This window comes from Teleopsis dalmanni, chromosome 2, assembly GCF_002237135.1.
Source record: "Teleopsis dalmanni isolate 2A chromosome 2, ASM223713v2, whole genome shotgun sequence".
NCBI lineage: Eukaryota > Metazoa > Arthropoda > Insecta > Diptera > Diopsidae > Teleopsis > Teleopsis dalmanni.
This window is the reverse complement of record NC_051847.1, coordinates 245,340,611-245,348,913: the sequence shown is the minus strand read 5'-3', so window position 1 is coordinate 245,348,913 and position 8,303 is coordinate 245,340,611.

Below are 8,303 nucleotides of genomic sequence, written 5' to 3'. Positions count from 1 at the left end.
TACCCCAATGGTATTCTGGGCTCCGGGCCACAGAAAATATGGCTTGATCCTTGCTTTGCAAGTTCATCTGCCTTCTCGTTTTGCTCAATACCGATGTGTCCTTTAACCCACATGATCGTCATCTCATTTCCATGAGCACATTCCATGAGCTTCGTTACACATTCTTGTACTAAGCTGTTAGTTATGTATGTCTTTTGCATGCTTTTGATAACTGCTTGGTTGTCCAGCGCTATCAGAATCTTTTTCTGATATACCTGACAATCCAATAGGTGATCCAGAGCATGTGAGACCGCCATAAGTTCCGCTTGATAGACGGAAACATATATTCCTAGATGTAGAGTGCACGTTAGATTTAGCTCTTTCGAGTAAACCCCAGCACCAGCTCTGCCATCCATTAAGGAGCCATCGGTAAATATGCAAATGTCATTCCTTCCACATTCATTATGTAGAAGGCCGTCTACTATCAGTGTTCTGTAGGACACTTCTGCCCCATAAACCCTCCTCATAGTCTCCAATGGCATCTGCGTTTCCTTGACCGCGGCCTGGACGAGATCAAGAATCTTACGATGGCCCACTAATTTTCCGAAGTTGTTCCACGTGGAGCTCCGGTTCATGCGAATTGCTGCCAGTGCCGCCGTTTTCTTTATATGTAAATCCAACGGAAGCAAGCCTAGCATCGCCTCTAATGCCGGTGTTGGTATAGTTCGCATAGCGCCTGTTATTCCAACACAGGCTAGTCGCTGGACTCTATCTAACTTCGTCTTTATTGTCTTTTGGGTAACTTTACACCACCAGACAACTGACGCATATGTTATAATAGGTCTGACCATCATGGTATAGATCCAGTGCATCGATTTTGGGGATATCCCCCATCGTCTTCCGCACACTCTCTTACATTGAAATAGAGCTCTTTTCGCTTTCCTGATCTTTTCATCCACATATTCATTCCAAGTCAGTTTATTATCTAGGATAACACCTAGATACTTCACCGACTTTGATATGCGAATGTTATTATCAAAAAGTTGTAAAGGCTCCATTGACAGACTTCTCTTCCTCGTGAAGAGGATAGTGTCTGATTTCGTGGCCAGGCCTTGTTCCCTACACCATTTTTCGACGCATTTGAGAGCACCTCTCATCACGTTTCTAATGGTGTCTGGGAACTTGCCATTCACCATCAGTGCTATATCGTCTGCATACCCAATTGTTTGTATGCCTTTGAAGTCAAGCTGTTGAAGTAGAGAGTCTATGGTCACGTTCCACAGAAATGGTGAAAGCACCCCTCCCTGTGGGCAGCCTTTGACTGCTCTACCTCTCAGTTCATGTCTTCCATTTTGTAGGTTTACTGCTCTTTGCCTTAACATGAAATCTATCCATCCAATAATGATTGAACCGACTTCTCGGTCAGCTAGAGCAGATTTTAATTTATCAAAGCTTACTTTGTCAAAGGCTCCTTCGATGTCCATCATGATGGCCATCGAAATGCCTCCTGAAGTCAGTTCTCTCTCAGCTGTCCTCACGACTTCGTGCAGGGCAGTCTCTGTTGATCTCCCCGCCCTATAGGCATGTTGACATCTGCTTAAAGGATATTTCATTAGCGTGGTGCATTCTAGGTAGTCCACTATTACCTTTTCCATAGCTTTAAGCATGAAAGAGGTAAGGCTAACTGGCCTGAATGACTTTGCTTCTGTGTAATCCTTTTTTCCTGGCTTTGGTAGAAAAGTCACCCTTGACTCTCTCCAAGCTTTAGGGACGTACCTTGTTGCCAGTGACGTCCTGAATATCTCCGTGAGCCTAACTGCGAGCAGGTCAATTCCCCATCGCAGGAGTGCTGGAAATATGCCATCCAACCCCGGTGACTTAAATGGAGCGAATGTCAAAATGGCATTCCTAACTGCATTTATGGTCACTATCCGTTCTGCATCAAATCTTTCCTCTCTGTTCATTCCCCTTTAGGGAGATGGCTAGTGATCATCAAATTTGAAGCTTCCTGGAAAATGGATCTCCATGAGAGTACTCAATGACTCACCTACTGTCTCCGTCATTGTACCATCCTTCTTTCGGATTAAACCAAGTCTTGAGACCGGATCTTTGGTGACCATCTTTTGTAACCGACTTACTTCAGAGGTCCCCTTCATGCTCGAACAGAAATTCCTCTACGACTCCCGTTTCCGCTTGCGTAGTGCTTTCTTAAATTCACGATTTTTGGCCTTATACAAGTCCCATGATTCGGAGTTCTTCTCCCTCATGTATTTATTAAAGGCTTCCCTTGTCTCCTTTTTTATTACATCAAGATCCTGACTCCACCAAGGTGTCGATGACTTTTCTGCAATGCTAGTTTGGGGACAAGCGTTTTCGAATGCATTAATCATCGCAGCAGTAATTGCTTTGACTTCTGTCTCTACATTCCATGTGGTCTTGAGTTTCCTCAATGGCCTGTTTTGTAATAATTCCGTCAACAGCGTCAAGTAAGTTACCTGATTAGTATTCTCAGGAATTCTTACTAGCCTCTGACTATTAGTGCGTTTCGGACGACAGAGTATTTCAAAGTGTATAGCCCGATGATCCGACATTGTTAGTCTATCAGCGACCCTCCATTTCTCAATTTTCTGTGTCATTGCGCCTGAGCACAGGGTTAGGTCAATAACTTCTGACCTTCGTGCGTCAACGAAGGTAGGTTCTAACCCCCTGTTTACAATCATCAGATTGTATTTTTCAACAAACTCGAGGAGAGATTCCCCTCTGTTGTTACTATCGGTGCTACCCCACACAATGTTGTGTGCGTTCGCATCACATCCTATGACAATTTCTAGCCTTTTCGTCCTACAATACTCCATCAGTCTGATTACCTCCTGACTGGGAGGTGGTTCAGTAGAGTCGTATGGTAGGTAGGCTGACGCCACGATAAAGGTATTTGCATCACTCCCTACTCTTACCGTAGTAAGATCTGGTGAGCATAGATGAGGCAATTGGATGCATTGTATCCCCTTCCTCACCATTATGCATGTCCTTATTTTACCAGCTGCCTGTGGAAAGAACAGCGTGGCAACTGATGTACCAAGTCCCATAATAGCGTTTTGAACAATCCAGGGCTCTTGAATCAGTAGTATGTCCAACTTTTCTTCGTCAAAGTGTCGCAGGATCATTGCTGATGCTGCAGGGGGTTCTAACCCCCTGTTTACAATCATCAGATTGTATTTTTCAACAAACTCGAGGAGAGATTCCCCTCTGTTGTTACTATCGCTGCTACCCCACACAATGTTGTGTGCGTTCGCATCACATCCTATGACAATTTCTAGCCTTTTCGTCCTACAATACTCCATCAGTCTGATTACCTCCTGACTGGGAGGTGGTTCAGTAGAGTCGTATGGTAGATAGGCTGACGCCACGATAAAGGTATTTGCATCACTCCCTACTCTTACCGTAGTAAGATCTGGTGAGCATAGATGAGGCAATTGGATGCATTGTATCCCCTTCCTCACCATTATGCATGTCCTTATTTTACCAGCTGCCTGTGGAAAGAACAGCGTGGCAACTGATGTACCAAGTCCCATAATAGCGTTTTGAACAATCCAGGGCTCTTGAATCAGTAGTATGTCCAACTTTTCTTCGTCAAAGTGTCGCAGGATCATTGCTGATGCTGCTTTACTGTGATGAATATTCAGTTGTTCAACCTTTATGTTTTTCTGGTATGGGCCCACCCGCCTCCCTAACGGTCTACACAGACCCGCTAGCCCCATACCAGAGGCGTTGTATTGCTCGTCGTGCATCCCTTTAGAATTTCACTTTGGCTTGATCAAGACCACAGTTGAGCCTACCCCCTGCGGTCTTAATCGCCTCCGCGTCTTCTTTCGGGCACCACACTGTGAGCCTGACGCCAGCACTGCTCTCCTCGCCAAACTTGTTGAAGTTAGTAACTCTCCACTTTGAAGTGTCCTTAACACAGCTGTTTTGCTTCTGCAGTCTGCTAAGAATACTTTCCTTGCCTACGGTAGAGTCGTACACAAAAATAAGTAATCTTCTTTCGTTGCGCAACGCCGTTAGCGTGTCAGCCGTCAGCTTAGCTTCAGGCCAAAGGCCTTCCAACTTAGTTACCGTGCTGATTAGCCATGCCTTTGACTGTTGGTTCTTTCACTTAATGGTAATGTACCCATCCTCAAGGCGAGCGTTGCCAACAAACCCTATGTCACCTATTCCGCCATCTAAGGACTCCACGGCGTTCAACAACGATGCTTTAAAAGCAACTAAGTGTTTCTCGCCAAGAGGTCCTTCGACTCTTGAATCGGTGATGCCCATATTGAGATCCGTCCCAGCGAACTGGGCATAGGACCTCTTATGGGCAGGGCTATCCTTTGCGTCTCCTACTGCCCGCTTGTCGTAATTCTGTTTATTTGCAGCCTTACTTGTGCTAGGTAGATGGTCCGCTGTACTGGTCTGGGGCCCCACTTGGTTAACAACAGTTATAAGTTGTTTGCCTTGTTTTGGTTGGTTAACACACTGTATGGGTTTTCCGCCTTTTTTAACCCCAGTTCCGTTTTGCGTTCTCTTCTGGTTATCAGCCGCTAAAGGTTGTCCACCACGCCGCCCAACAGTCCTTTTACCAACCAATGCGGGTCGGTTGAGTGCCTGATAAGGTACTCCACCTCGTGCACTGGTTGGATCTTTGACTGTCGATTCAGCTTGGCTGACATCCTTTACTGGTTGTCCACCATCAGAGTTATCGCCTGTGATTCTAGCTGACGGAGTTGAGCTTGCTGTCGGAGCTTCCGGGCATCCGCCCTTATACCTCTTTGCTAGCTGCTCTTCCTCCAGCGACGATTCCACATGCGATAGTCCGCTGAGTCGATCGGCTAGTTGTTCAACCGATCTTATGGCTTTTGCAGCCTTTTGCCTCTCTCTTCTTCGCTTCTGCTTCTCCCTCTTGTTCAGACGGATACGCTCGGCCAAGTCGAGATCAGTCTTTGTCATGTTTCCAACTGTTTTGGTTAACGGCTCAGCCTCTTGCGGGGCTTCTTCGTCCACCATTTTGTTGGTCTCATGACCGTCATGCGTTGTGGTATCTGAAGCTAAGGCTATCAGCTCGACCTGTGAGGCCTCATTGTCCACCTTATCAGCATCAACCACTTCGCCTTGAGTTGGTATATTTAAAATTTGTTTATCAATTTTGATTCCCACGAGTTGCGAAGAGAGATATGTCCACCTGCGGAGAGCTTCGCATTGCACAGGTAAGGCTGTTTAAAACAGGAGGTCGCCAGGTATCCTGAGTTCGCTACTAAGACTGCTTCTACCCCAGCAGCCAAGCTAAAGGCGTAGCTGTTCCACCTTAGTTTGGGGGGTTTTATTTCTAATGCACACAATCCATTTATTCACACATTCATACAATCATTCTCACTGCTCATTCACTAAAAGGGTGTTTTCCTTCACCCCGCCCGACTATCTGCGTCAAACGATAAGCAGAGACATGACCGTACTTATCGCTTGACAGTTGACCTGATAGATAGTCGCACTTCCCGAAGGCTGGTCAACTTAGCAGGGCCTGAGCAAATGCCGGGCCGACCTGCTAGCAGAAGGGTCGTCTTATCAGGAATCGTAGCAAGCTACTTTGACCTGTGCGCCCTCACGACTTACCAGGAATCGTAGAAGTTCTACTTTAACCTGTGCATTTTCTCTTTTAGTCGCCTTTTACGACAAGCAGAGACAAACTGAGGTGGTATTCTTATCCCGCCACCACACGGAGATTATCGGGAAGTAACTCGAGCTCTAAATGAAGCAAATCTCTCATGGCACTCTTATGAACATAAACAGGTTAGACCAATAAGAGTTATAGCAAAAAAAACCTGCATCACTTATGCGACCCTGAAGATATTGTAGGCGACCTTACAGAAAAGGGTTTTAAAAATTGTCAGCGCACTTAATAAGCTACAATTTAAAACCAAGAAACCTCTGGATATGTTCATCTTAACCTTTGAGTCAGTAGAAGATACGAACAAAATCCATGAAATCAAAGAAATATTAAACACAATAGTATCTATAGAAACAATAAAACCCTCTAAACTTATCCCGCAGTGCACCAAATGTCAATCTTTCAACCATACCAAAAAACTACTGTCAAAAGCAGCCTAGGTGTGTGAAATGTGCAGGTAAGCATGAAACTATAAATTGTGAAAAACCCGATGATAGTCACCCAAAATGTTGCAACTGTGGGGAGCAACACCCAGCGTCATATCGCGGTTGTTTAGTCGCAAAGGAGCTTCAAAAATTAAGAGACCAAAAAACAAAAAAAAAGTTCCTGTCCCAGTTCAAACAGATAATATCGAAAGACCAATAGTATACACAAGTCGAAGAATCGCTAAAGTATCATATGCAGACGCTATTAAGCCAACAACCTCCGTAGCCCAAAAAATAAATATATCTGATGAATCACAAATTTCCTCTCTGTTATTCTTGAAAAACTAATGGCAATAGAAAATCGCCTAGACAACTTAGAACAAAAACATAATTGTACATCTGTATGATTGCTCTTAAAATTATGGAATGGAACGCAAATGGTTTGCTTCAACACAAAAACGAATAAGAATTACTTCTGCTAACAGAAAATATAGACATATGCCTAATAAGCGAAACTCATTTTACAAAAGAATCGTATATCAATTTTAAAAACTATAATATTTATCATACTATTCATCCAAGCAATAATGCTAGAGGCGGAAGTGCCGTTATAATTAAATCCAACATTAAGCATTATCAAGATAATAAACTCTCTAATGAAGAGTTCCAGGCAACAACCGTTGCAGTTGAAGAGAGTGGTTCCAAAATACAAATAACGTCCATCTATATTCCACCAAGACATAACGTAAAATATGAACAATACATAGATCTATTAAAATTACACAAACATAAAACAATAATTGGTGGTGATTTTAACGCAAAAAATGTTCAATGGGGGTCAAGACTAAATACCACAAAGGGTAAAGAATTACTTAAAGCATATCAGGCCACAGGTTTTGAAGTTCTCTCCACTGGCTCTCCAACATGCTGGCTATCTGATAGAAATAAATTACCAGATGTCATTGATTTCTTTATTGTAAATAAAATTCAAAAAAGAGACATTGAAGTTAAAACAGGACTTGACTTAAATTCTGACCATTCTCCAATATTGCTTACTTAAGGATGTAACATTCTATCTACGCTACCTAAACCGCCACTAACAAACCGTCTAACAGACTGGAATTATTTTAAGGCCCAGATAAATGAAAATATTGACCTATCCTGCAAAATACGAAGTATAAATGACCTAGAGAGTAAAACGCATTGCTTTACAAGCTTAAGAAATATCTTACAAACTTGACATATGATAGCAAAACTAACTATTCTCTCTGGAAAGCTATGAAAAAATATAAAAGACCGATCACTCATAATCCTCCATTAAAAAAAGATAATAATGAATGGGCGAAAAGCAATATTGAAAAGGCACACGATTTGGCTGAATATTTAACATACTACCATATTCCGCGCCACAGCGAAATCAATTACAAATCGGCTGAATTATTCGACCGTTGAAAAAATTGTCCGTTGGAGAATAATTTTAATGTTGTGGTCGGAACAACATAAATTTTCTCCGATTTCGCGAAGGTATCTTCGGTCAAGTCATCCTTTTCTTCTCTCTACACGTGCGCACAAATTAGGGTGATGTTGAAAAATGTTCCCTTCACACGGATTGTAGCAAGCCTTTCGTTCACCGGTGTGAATCGATTGATTGATTTGAACAGTCTCTTGCTAACCACAAAATTGCATTGACACCTATTTCCATGACAGCTGTAGTAGAAATCATGCTCTTTTAAAGCAGCCTTGTGCTGTTCATCATATTTCCTGAATGACGGTGATATCAGCCCTACATTTATTGAGGTCTTCTGCCAGTTGGAAAGAGGGGCCTTCCCTATAGAGGGTCGGGATATTCCAGGTTCATATCCGTAAGTTATAGTCCTTTGTACGTATGCAAGGATCGCAAAATGCGAGTTTCAATACTGAAATATTCTTACGTTTTTCACTGGCAACTTATTTTACAGGTGCCAAAGAAGTCGCTGTGTGGCTCATTACCCAGCGGTTGCCAGATGACTATCCAAGAGTTTCAAGTGAACGCTGTGCTAAAACTTGGATTGAGGACAGAAGGATTGCGTGGTTTCCTTTATCTTCTTCCCTTCTTTTCCTCACAATATTGTGCCTGCACGTCTCGCGTAGATATTGAATGCGAAATCCATTTATAAATTGTGTTCCTCGCAGCGTTAGCTTATCGATATTTTTTATTA